Source organism: Heterodontus francisci, chromosome 34 (assembly GCF_036365525.1).
Source record: "Heterodontus francisci isolate sHetFra1 chromosome 34, sHetFra1.hap1, whole genome shotgun sequence".
NCBI lineage: Eukaryota > Metazoa > Chordata > Chondrichthyes > Heterodontiformes > Heterodontidae > Heterodontus > Heterodontus francisci.
Window position 1 is genome coordinate 9,481,403 of NC_090404.1, and position 12,716 is coordinate 9,494,118.

At 48.7% G+C, this 12,716-nt stretch overlaps 1 long non-coding RNA gene across 1 annotated transcript in view; it reads left to right on the forward strand.

Moving 5' to 3' along the window:
* The window catches only part of LOC137349027 (uncharacterized), a 21,644-nt gene extending 10,527 nt beyond the window's left edge, over positions 1-11,117 (forward strand). The window contains exons 2-3 of the long non-coding RNA XR_010969203.1: positions 5,345-5,470; positions 8,954-11,117. This is a non-coding gene — a long non-coding RNA (uncharacterized lncRNA). The remainder of the gene's footprint in view (positions 1-5,344; positions 5,471-8,953) is intronic.
* The last annotated feature ends 1,599 nt before the right edge of the window (positions 11,118-12,716 follow it).

The following is a 12,716-nucleotide window of genomic DNA, read 5'->3' on the forward strand; positions in this document are numbered from 1 at the left end:
CATTTCCAAGAGGCAGCCTGGGTTGTATGGGACCAGCTCCCGAGGAGGGTTTCGGGGCCTGGGTCCGATCAGTAGTTCCAACCAAGCGGGGTCAGCTCAGCCGGGAGCATTCCACACCCTTGAGCCCCCTCGTCACCCATAGTGAGGGGCATCCCGGAGGCTTCGGCTACTCCATCTGTTGGTTCGTCCCCAGAGTCAGCCGCCCGGTCAGTCGAGGCGCTCTCCTCCACCGGCGGGGGAGCACCCTGACTGGAGGCGACCATGTTCTAGACTCTGAACAGATCCTGGTAAAAGACAGGCAACTTCCTCAGAGAGGCGCGGCTTATGTTCTCCAACGGGAGCTGCGTAACGTCGTGAAGGCAGTGCCCCTGGTGAAAAAACACGTCGCCAGCGCACACCATATGGGAGGACGCTCGACGTACAGGTATCTCTGCAGGGTCCAAAGGCGGAGAATTGTAGCCTAGGTTCGGACACACACCAGCGACTGGCTGCCCTCCTCAATCGGGAGAGTCAGGAACCCGGCAGAGACCCAGTGTTTTCTCTTGCCCCACAAGAAATCGACGAGCATATTCTGGATCTTGGTGGTAAATGCAGGGGGCGGGGCCAAAACGATGAACCGCGCGTAATCCGTGCTGAGGAGGGAGACCGGATGCCAGTTCTTAACCAGGCGGAGATCGCCCTCTTCAGCACCACGAGAGGGGCATCTCCCCGTTCACCAGGCTCTCCCCCAGGACGTCCCAGGATGCCCTGAGGAACTCCATGGTCAGCCCATCCAGCCCTGGGGATTTGCCCCTCGAGAGCTGGTGGAGGCACTAGTCTGCTCCACCAACGTGAGCGGAGCCCCCCAATTCTTCAGCGCTCCCCGGGCTGACCTTCGGCGGGTCCTCACACAAAACTCTGCGCGCGTTCTCGCTGGACAGATCCGGAGAGAACAACGCACTGTAATTGGTACGGACCAGGAGGCCCATTCCCTCCGGATGCATGACGGAGGATCCGTTGTCAGCCAGCAGCTCAACGAGCTGCTTACAGACCCCCTGCCATTTTTCCAGCGAGTAGTAGAAGGATGAGGCGCAGTCCAAATCCTCCAGGATCTGGATCCGCGACCTCACGTACATGCCTCAGGACCCTATGAGCTGCAGGTCCCACAGCGCACCCTTCTTCTCTTTGTACGCCTGCCACATGGCCAGGTCCACAACGGCATGACTGAGGCGGGACTCCAAGTCGAGTACCTCCCTCTGTAGGCTTCCCGCCTCTTGGTCGACCCCTTCACATGTTCCTGACGGAAGATAAGGGTGTGAGTCTTGCCCACATCCCACCAGAGCCTCAAGGAGGGGAAGCTCCCGCGCCTCCTTCTCCAGTCGTCCAGAATCGACGGAAGGAGTCCTAGAATCGCTCGTCCTCCAGCAGCCAGTTGTTAAAGTGCCAGTACGCGGACCCCGCCCATGTGCGGAGTAGAGTGAATTCCGCCCACACCAGGCGATGGTCCGAGCATGGCACCAGCCGCATGGAGGCCACAAAGACATGGGAGACGTACGCCTGCGAAATGTAGAGGCAGTCAATTAGGAACCCTCCTCCTCCAGACCTCCAGGTGAAGGCGCTGGAGTCAGGATGGAGATTCCGCCAGATGTCCACCAAGTTGAGGTAGCTGATCAGTTCCCTCAACTTCTCCGCCAACGTTTGGCTGCTCTGGGAACTGGAGCGATCCCCCACCTCGAGGGTACAGTTAAAATCCCCCCAGACGATGATGCACTTGTCGCTATCAATAGAGCTCAAGAGAGCAGACACTTCTTCAAAGAAAAGTGCTTGCAACGTGTCGGGCCTGGGCGCGTACACATTCACAACCTGGAGCGGCACGCTACCCAGGTGAACGGCGAGGTGGAGCAAGTGGCCCAGCACAAGCTCCTTGACCCTCAAGCTCTCCAGCTGAAAAGTCGGGGCCAACAAGATAGTCACCCCACTAGAAATAGGGGTGAGGTGACTCAGGTAGACCCCACCCTGCCACTCCAGGAGCCAGGTGGCTTTGTCTCCCAGAATGGTGTGGAATGCAGAAAGCTCACTGCATATCTCCCTTCCCTGAGGACTGAGTGATTGTGAAATCTGCGGTGAGACCCCCTGCTGCCGTTGATTTGAGGTGGCTATGGTTATCTTCATGTCAAAAGTACTTAGAAACCCATCACCAACACCTCACTGTGAGGAGTGAGTGAAAGTGCACCTCGCCTTCCACTCCCCCAGCAGCCCATTGAGGAATGCTTTAAACCGGCGCCTCTCAACCAGTTTCCATGTCCGCACCCTTCCTCGCCTTCTTGAGGGTGGCACGGACTGACTGGATGATCAGCGCCAAACTCGACCACCGGCCGAGGGCCAGCTGAACTTTATTGCAGCAACCCTTGCGTGCCACGAGGAAGTCCTGGAGATCCACTGTGGGGATGAGAGGAGACTCTGTGGGAGGCACAAGAGACTCCACCGCCTCACTGGTGATGGATTCAAGATTGTACTCTGTGCCTCACATCGAGTCCCCATCCTCCTCCGGGTCGTCACCGCCAGCGGCCGACACACCCACCACACACTGTGGGGCAGACGTCCTGGCCACGCCAGCTGGTCCCAGCTCCATACAATCAAGCCCCCAGAATCGATGGCAGAGGAGTCCTCACTGGGTTCTTGTGTGGAACTGGAGCCTATGGGCACCAGTGGTGGAGGACTCCCCCCTCCACCACCGCCCCCAGGCAAATGAGCGGCCCAGGGGAGATGGAAGTTCCTGACTCCAGAAATCCAGCCGGAGCCGAGACCGGAGGTGGAGAGATGAAGCCATCTCCCGCTCCGCCAGCGCCCTTAGACCCAGCAGATGGGGAATTATGCAAATTGGCCCCAGGGTCGGGTACATCCTGGGCGGAATAATCAGGCTGCTGGGAAGGTTGACCCTCACAGGTCTTGCTCCCACCCAGGACAGCTGACCCATCGGCCAAAGGGGAAACTTCTCCCGTCGGGTCCACAGGCTCCCCCACCATAGGCAAGCCCTCTCCCTCCTCATTCGGATTTGCCAAATTTACAAGGGCTTTCCCCACTCCATCCTGAGGGATGGAGGCTGCTGCTGAGGGCTCGAGGCCCTGATGGTGTTAGTGGTGGGGGAAGCCCGAGGACCCACACCAGGAGATGGACCCCGCAACTCCTAGCCCTCCTCCTCTTATTCCGGGAGGGGCACGGAGGCTCAATACGGGCCTCTGCTTCTGCCCCGGCATCCCCCTGCCCAGATTCCTTTGGCCCATGCTCAGCAGCGGGGCAGGTGAGCTCCCCTGGATTGGGCCTAGGGCTAAACTCAAGCTCAGGTTGTCATTTTACATCCAGGGGGCGTGCCTTTGGGTGTTTTGCCTTGCACCGAGCCTTCCTCCCAAACGGACGGGTCTCCCCTCCCCAACTGCCTCCAGAACCGCCTGACCATTGGTTGTTGCAGGTGTCAGGGGAGTAGGGGAAGTGCAGTGGTTCCACACTGGGCTGCCGAGGTGGAGTTGGTGGCCGGGAGGTTGGGGCAGTTCTTAGGAATGTGCCCCACCCCTTTGCAGGCATGGCAGCGTGCCCCATCCGAGGTCCAGAAGACATGGTAGGGCACCCCTAGCAGCGGAAGGAGTACACGTGCCGGCAGCTGTTCTACTGAAGACCGAGCAGGACTGGGGTTATAGCCAACCTCACCTCCCCTAGATGGTGCAGATGGGGGAGGAGGGGCTCACTGGAAATGAAGGGTGGAACGTTTGATAGCATGATCCACTGTGCAGTGGTCCCCAGAGGGTCCATCGGCAGAAACGTCCCCCCCACAGTGAGCCCCTTACTCAGGACCAGGAACACTACTCGATCGGTCTTCAGGAAGAACACAGCCTTTCCATACATCTTTGAGGCTGCAACGATGGCCGAGGGGCTGACAACCTCGACCATTGCTTTTATGCGGGCCTCAATGTTGGGGTGGGGATAGCTCTTCACCCCTTGGCTTGATGTTATTAATTTAAAAGGTGACGGGACCATATGGGCAGCCACAGAGGCTGCAGCAGCATAGGTAGTAGAGGGCCCCGCCACCGGTGATGAAGGGTTTGCCCTTGCTCTTGGGTCCAAGAGCTAAAGCCACCCCAAATTGCACGCTTGCAAATCGAACAAAATGAAAGGTTCACAAGAGATATTGAAAAAAAAAACTTATAACAGGTTAGGGGAGAGGCTGAGGGTATCGAGGAGAGGGAAAGACAGGCTGTAAGGGATGACTTGCTTTCCGAAGGTGGTGCACTTAAAACAGTCTTTGCCTTGGTCTTGGTCTTCCGGTCTTCTGGTCTGGGGAGGCATCTTCACCTGGGTCAGCTGAAACTACCCAGGCACTAGCTATCCCCTTCTGTCTCTTTAGCTGGGCAGCTTCAGCTGACCCAGGCTGGGCAATTGGGGTGGGGAGGGAGCTTCCCTGTGTGCTTATTGCAGCAGCACAGATCCCTACAGAATTGGCAGCCCCTCGCCTTATTGTTCCGGCCATTTGTTCCTCCCCCGACAGTCCAAAGCAAAGGAAATTTCTGGTATTCAGCACCCACCTCCAAACAAAGCCTTGTTTCCAAAAAAGAGTCTCCTTCTTCACTATAAAGGTGATTGTTGTTCAAGTTTTCCCTCTGCTTGGTTGTAACTGCTCTCCCTCTGCTCAGGGTAGCTCCTCTCTCCACCTCTGCAACCTCCAGCTGCCACCACACTGTCTCGTTGGCTCATTGCTGCAATCAGCACCTCCAATCAAGCAACAGCTAACCCACTCTTTTTCTGGGACGGTGTAGAGGGAGTTTTACTGAAGTAGGGAATCATAGGATAATTAGTAAGAAGAATGCTGAAAACTGCTAACAATGTAAATAATGTATAACTTCAACTTCTTATTGAGAATAATTAAAGGGATACGTGACTGGGGGAAGGGACAGGAACAAAGAAGGGAACTGAGCGATCAATCACAAGCAGATGGCCTTGGGATGGTTAGATGGTAAAAGGGGGATCGATTTGTAGAAACATATGTTGTAGAAATATGCAGCTGGCCAAGTGGGCATGTAGAAATAGCTGACGTGGAGAATTAATGTATAAATATGTGAATTGAACAAAGGAGCTTTGATAAAAGCAAAATACTGCGGATGCTGGAAACCTGAAATAAAAACAAGAAATGCTGGAACCACTTAGCAGGTCTGGCAGCATCTGTGAAAAGTGAAGCAGAGTTAACGTTTCGGGTCAGTGACCCTTCTTCGGAACTGACAATTATTATTAAAGGAGTTTTGAGTTGTTTCTTGGATTACACTGACCTGTCCGTATACTAGCACCTCAGAATAACTTTTGCTTGGTTCACCAACAGCCATCTCGTGTGAAGTGAGGACAAACAAGGCAAGAGAATACACAATAATATGGTAGGATGAAAAGTGTTGAAGGACAGAGGGACCTTGGAGTGCATGTCCACCGATATCTGACGCTAGCAGGACAGGTATGTAAGGTGGTCAAGGAGGCATACGGATTACTTTCCTTTATTAGCTGAGGCCTAGAGTATAAGAGCAGGTCGATTATGCTAGAACCATAAAAAGACACTAGTTACACCCCATCCCCGCCACCCAACCAGCTACAGAACTTTGTATAGTTCTGGTCTCTGCATTCATCAACTATAAAATAAGACATTATTAATTAATTAGCATAAAACCAAAGCCAATTTGATAATTTATCATTTAATTACAGTCAGTGTTCAATTAATTGATCAGATCAGGGGATAAAGTGAAATAACAAGGGATAGTGACAATAACGGGTTCTGAATTTTTCAGTAAATTAAAATCAGAGATATACAGATAATAAGCGTTCAGCAAAACATTTAAGTTAACTCCGTATAAAATAAAATGACGTCAACACAAAGGAAGCAGCTGACCGGTGAGTAGCTGATGAGTCTTAACTGGAATAAACTGAACATTTCAATAAGTAAAGTCAATTAATAGTCTAATAAATAAAGGAATGGCAGGGCATCTCAGTCCAGTGGAGTGTACATCCAGTTCCATGTGGGAACTCAAGGACACATCTTGTGTCCTGGATAACCACATGTGCAGGAAGTTTCATCAGCTGGAGCAGCGGGAAGCAAAGGATAATGATCAAGAGGGGTTTTTGTGATTTGAAGGCTGTTTCCAGTGGGGTTCTGTATGGCTCAGTATTATATCATCAATGTCAGTATATATCAGTGATTTAGACTTTAACTTAAGGGGGGTGATTAAGATGGACTGGTCAAGTGAGCAGGAAACAGACAAATAAAGTTCAATCCGGAGAAGTGTGAGGTAATGCATTTGGGGAAGCCTAACAAGGCAGGGAATACAATATGACTGGTAGAATACTGAGAAGTGTAGGGGAACAGAGAGACCATGGAGTGCATGTCCATAGATCCCTGAAGGTAGCAGAACTGGTAGATGAGGTGGTTAAGAATGCAGACGGGATACTTTCCTTTATTAGCTGAGGCATAGAAGAGCAGTGGGTATTTCTAGCACTTTCTGTTGATGAAACATCGCAGACCTGTAACATTAACTCAGTTTTTATCTCCAGAAGCTGCTGCACCTGCTGCGTATTTCCAGCATTTTCTGAAAGAGCAGGGAGGCTATGCTAGACCTGAATAAAACACTAGTTAGACCACAGCTAGAGTACTGCATACAGTTCTGGTCATTTCATTACAGGCTCGGTGTGATCGCAACAGAGAGGTTACAAAGGAGATTTATGATGTTGGCAAGACTGGAGAATTTTAGCTATGAGGAAAGATTAGATAGGCTGGGGTTGTTTTCTTTGGGACAGAGGAGGCTGAGGGGAGATTTAATTGAGGTGCATAAAATTATGCAGGTCCTAGACAGAGTGGACAGGAAGGACCTGTTTTCCTGAGCAAAGATGTTAATAACCAGGGGGCATAGATTTAAAGTAATTTACCACAGGACGTGCGTGATGCCAATATCACCACCCTCTATAAGAACAAGGGTGACCGCAGTGACTGCAACAACTACCGTGGAATCTCCCTGCTCAGCATAGTGGAGAAAGTCTTCACTCGAGTTGTTTCAAACAGATTCCAGAAGCTGGCTGAGCGTGTCTACCCTGAGGCACAGTGTGGCTTTCGAGCAGAGAGATCCACCATTGACATGCTGTACTCCCTTCGCCAGCTACAGGAGAAATGCCGCAATCAACAGATGCCCCTCTACATTGCTTTCATTGATCTCACCAAAGCCTTTGACCTTGTCAGCAGACGTGGTCTCTTCAGACTACTAGAAAAGATCTGATGTCCACCAAAGCTACTGAGTATCATCACCTCATTCCAGGACAATATGAAAGGCACAATTCAGCATAGCGGCACCTCATCAGACCCCTTTTCTATCCTGAGTTGTGTGAAACAGGGCTGTGTTCTTGCACCTACACTGTTTGGCATCTTTTTCTCCCCGCTGCTCTTATATGCGTTCAAGTGTTCAGAAGAAGGAATTTTCCTCCACACAAGATCAGATGGCAGGTTGTTTAACCTTGCCCATCTTAGAGCGAAGACCAAAGTTCAGAAAGTCCTCATCAGGGAACTCCTCTTTGCTGACGATGCTGCATTAACATCTCACACTGAAGAGTATCTGCAGAGACTCATCGACAGGATTGCGGCTGCCTGCAGCGAATTTGGCCTAACCATCAGCCTCAAGAAAACGAACATCATGGGACAGGATGTCAGAAATGCTCCATCCATCAATATCGGCGACCACACTCTGGAAGTGGTTCAAGAGTTCACCTACCTAGGCTCAACTATCACCAGTAACCTGTCTCTCGATGCAGAAATCAACAAGCGCATGGGAAAGGCTTCCACTGCTATGTCCAGACTGGCCAAGAGGGTGTGGGAAAATGGCGCACTGACACGGGACACAAAAGTCCGCATGTATCAAGCCTGTGTCCTCAGTACCTTGCTCTATGGCAGCGAGGCCTGGACAACGTTTGTCAGCCAACAGCAATGTTTCAACTCATTCCATCTTTGCTGCCTCCAGAGAATCCTTGGCATCAGGTGGCAGGACCGTATCTCCAACGCAGAAGTCCTCGAGGCAGCCAACATCCCCAGCATATACACACTACTGAGCCAGAGGCGCTTGAGATGGCTTGGCCATGTGAGCCACATGGAAGATCACAGGATCCCCACGGACATATTGTACAGCGAGCACGTCACTGGTATCAGACCCACCGGCCGTCCATGACTCCGCTTTAAAGACGTCCGCAAACGCGACATGAAGCCCTGTGACATTGATCACAAGTCGTGGGAGTCAGTTGCCAGTGATCGCCAGAGCTGGCGGACAGCTATAAAGGCGGGGCTAAAGAGTGGTGAGTCGAAGAGACTTAGCAGTTGGCAGGAAAAAAGACAGAAGCGTAAGGGGAGAGCGAACTGTGTAACAGCCCAGACAACCAAATTTCTCTGCAGCACCTGTGGAAGAGTCCGTCACTCTAGAATTGGCTTTTATAGCCACTCCAGGCGCTGCTTCACAAACCACTGACCACCTCCAGGCGCTTACCCATTGTCTCCCGAGACAAGGAGACCAAAGAAGAATTTGTAGAAGGATTGAGTGGAGAAATCATTTCTCCCAGAGGGTGGTTGGGGTCTGGAACTCACTGCCTGAAAGGATGGCAGAGGCAGAAACCCTCATCACATTTTTAAAAAACCACTTGGATATGCACTTGGGAATTCTGTAATCTAAAGGGCAATGGACCAAGAGCTGGAAAGTGGGCTTAGGCTGGATAGCTCTTTTTTTGGCCGGATGGGTCAAATGGCCTCCTTCTATCCCATAAGTTTTCTATGTTTCTATTCTGATAGCTGGGGATTGTTCCTGCTGATGTTAATAACCCCTCTACTTGGGCTGGAGTTTAATATTCTGGAGAGATTTGAAATAAATCAGCTTTGGTTTAAACACATGGTTGTAGATTTTTTTCTCTTTTCCACCAGGCTGGAGCTCAGAAAGGACAATCGGGGGGGAGGATCGTACGGCAGGAACAGAACTTCAGCCTGGACACAGTCCTTCAGGATCACAGTGAGAGGGACAAAAGGCACTTTGTTCTTTCTCATCTCTCTTCACTGACAGCAAAGTCCCCGTGTGGGTTAATCCTGAGATGTGTAAGAAATGTGTCCCAGTCACACTCTTCCATGGTTCAGAGCTCCGAGGCACGGAACAGAAGGCTCCTTTACAACTGTGTTTAGTGTCAGGAGGGACAACAGTGAATGCTGGAAACGTGCTGTCAAATCAGAGATTGGTGTAAAACTGTGATCTGTTCCTGACTGAAAGTGAAACAGCAGGTTTAAATTTCCAGTCTGAAAATGATTGTGGTAATTATTCTACGATGAATTAATATGTTTTTGTCACTGTCCTGAGTCCATTATTTTCAGTTGGGTGTTAACTTATTTGAAATAAGCCCGTCTAAAATAAACAGATTAAAGTCTGCATTAAAATAGCAGACAGTGGAGTTTACAGGAGCCTGTTAACTGCTGATACAACGGACATTTTTTCTCCAGATAAAGAAGGACCTGCAATATATATCCAGGAATTCCCTGTTTTATTGATATGTCTGTGTTAGACACCAGGGTAACTAAAAATAAATGACCCGGAACATCCACGAGGGTGCAATCCTGACAGTTACTCTGAGACCACTCCCACTGAGGAACCCTGCAACTGACCCTGCTGAAGGGTGTAGACTCAGGGATTGGGGCCTCCAAGAGTGGACTGTAAGAAAGCTGGGTTTCAGTATCCTGACAAATATATGGCGAGGAACCAGCGGAATCCTTACTAAGGAACTGTCTGTGGTTTTACCTGCCAGTGTAGGTCTAGGGGTGAATGATGCCTGACTCCCCGGACTGCCTTACACTGAACCCAGTTTGAATCAAGATGAATTCAGTTTACAGGGGAATAAGGACAACTATCACCCACAATTGAAGGAGACAAAACCAGCCATTAGAGAAGCTAAGAGGTGGTGCACAATTGTGGTAATAGTAAAACTTTTCCAGCTACATCAGGAGTCAGAGACATAGTAACATAGAGTTACAGAGAAATACAGCGAGTACAGAGTTACATTGAATTGACAGCAGTGATTCTCAAAGATTTTTGGTTGAAGGACTCCTTTTCAAATGGATTAGTAATCACAGACCCCACACCTAAATGATACTATAAACTCCTTGTACATTTACATTTCTGAATGTAAGGTTCATCAGTGTCCTTTTACAGGAACTTGCAGGAAAGTTGTCCAGGACTGTCCGATATAGTGAACATTGATGTGATTTGTGGTGAAAACTTTTATCCTCCCTTCAGCTGAAAGATAACTGGACAGGAAATATCCACTCCTTCTGCACTGTAACAATTCGGCGATCTGTATCTCAACTACATTTACCCATTTTGGTTCCATATCTTTAATAACCTTAACCGACAAAAATATAACCATCTTAACTTTTGAAATTCACTCTGTCTCACACTGTCAGTCTGTCACTCTTTCTCTCTTTGCCTTTCTCTCTCCATCTCCCTGGCTCACTCTCTGATATTGTCTCACTCTCTCTGTCTGTCTGCCTATGTCTATCTCTCTTGGTCACATTTCCTATTACACTGACATTGATTCTCCACTTGAGACACAGAGTAGCTGCTACTCCAAGGTCAACACAACACCCATGATGAGCCCAGGGCTGTGACCTCATACAGACACAATTGGACCGATGTTCCCAGTCATTTCCAATCAGGGCCCATGAAGCTGATGGTGGATAAAAACAACATTAACCAGAGTGGAAGGAAATCGGACTCATCCTGGTGTGAGTCAGGTACTGACTTAAAGTCTCACTGATCTTCCCTTTGTGTGATATCACCATCTCCTTACTACAAGTGTTTGGAAAAGGCTGACTTCTGTAAAGAAAAAATGTTGATTTATCCAGATATGTAAAAATTGCCACAATATAAATCTCATTTTAATTTTAAACATGAAATGATTTGAACTAATTACCTACAGGTTTAGTTGTGGGATTATAATATTGGCATCTTCAGAGAGTCTCATCAACCTAAAAGGCTCCTGTTAAATACGTGTCCTGAGTGGATTTAAATTTAAACCAGATTAGAAAGTGTAGATGTACAAAGGGACCTGGGTGTCCTTGTCAATAAGTCACTGAAAGCTAACATGCAGGTGCAGCAAGCAATTAAGACGGCTAATGGTATGTTAGCCTTTATCACAAGAGGATTTGAGTACAGGAAAAGTGAAGTCTTGCTTCAATTGTATAGAACCTTGGTTAGACTGCACCTGCAGTACTGTGTGCAGCTTTGGTCCCCTTACCTCAGGAAGGATATTATTGCAATAGAGGGAGTGCAATGAAGGTTCACCAGACTTGTTCCCGGGATGGTGGAACTGTCCTATGGAGAGAGATTGGGAAAAGTGGGTCAGTATTCTCTACAGTTTTGAAGAATGAGAGGTGATCTCATTGAAACCTACAAAATACTCAAAGGGATAGGCAGGGTAGATGCAGGTAAGATGTTTCCCCTGGTTGGGGAGTCTAGAACCAGGGACACAATTTCAAAATAAGGGGGAAGCCACTTCGGACAGAGATGGGGAGAAATTTCTTTACTCAGAGGGTTGTGAATCTTTGGAATTCTCTACCCCAGAAGGCTGTGGAAGCTCAGTCATTGGGTATGTTTAAAGCAGAGATTGACAGATTTCTAAATACAAATGACATAAGGGGGTATGAGGATAGTGTGGGAAAAAAGGATTGAAGTGAAAGACCAGCCGCAATCATATTGAATGGTGGGGCAGGCTCGATGGGCTGAATGGCCTACTCCTGCTCCTTTGTTTGCAGGCATGATGCACGATTCACACATCAAAGATGAGAGAGATGCTGTGGGACACATGCCAAGTCCAGTAGCTGAAAGTGAACTACAGACTGGAACTTGTGTTTCGTTATCCCAGGCGTGTTTCTGATACCTTCCCTGGATCCCAAGGCTGGGAGAGGCATTCTGGAAGGTATAGGGAGCTGAGAGTAAACAAATCTATGAGGACTGAAATAATCTGGAGTTAGAAAAGAGAAAAGGCCCAAAAATGGAACAGTCAGTAACAGGACATCAATTAGTCTACTGTTATCTTGGAGAAATTAAGGACCCAACGAAGCGTGTGTTTGAAACAATATTAATTCATTTGAGAATGAGCAGAATATTAAACTCCAGCCCAGTTATAGGGGTTATTAACATCAGCAGAAATAAACCCCAAACGTCAGAATGAACACAGTTCAGTCCTGGATGTGATTAACAGCAGAATCCAACCCCTGCAGTCACTTGTGAACTCATTGGTGTTTCAGCAGGTGGGATGGCTGAGTGAATCCCTTCCCACATACAGAGCAAATGATTGGCCTCTCCCCAGTGAGTGTGTTGGTGTTTCAGCAGCTGCTTTTTTAAAGCTCTTCTCAGTCAGAACATGTAAAAGATCAGTGTCAACAAGTTGATGTTCAGTGATGTGGGATGAGAGAGTAAATCCCTTCTGTAAGAGTTTTGGGTCATATTAACTAACTATGTGAGTCTTTATCCAATTAATATTAAATTGTCCTTTTGAAACTATCACCATACAGGCAATAAAAGATAATTTGGTATCATAATATCAGGAAACATTTATTAAGTAACAAAAGTAATACTTAGCAAAGGTTAGACAGTAATGTTACTGGCTCAATGTGAGTCTTGCCTCCTCATAGGAACATAGGA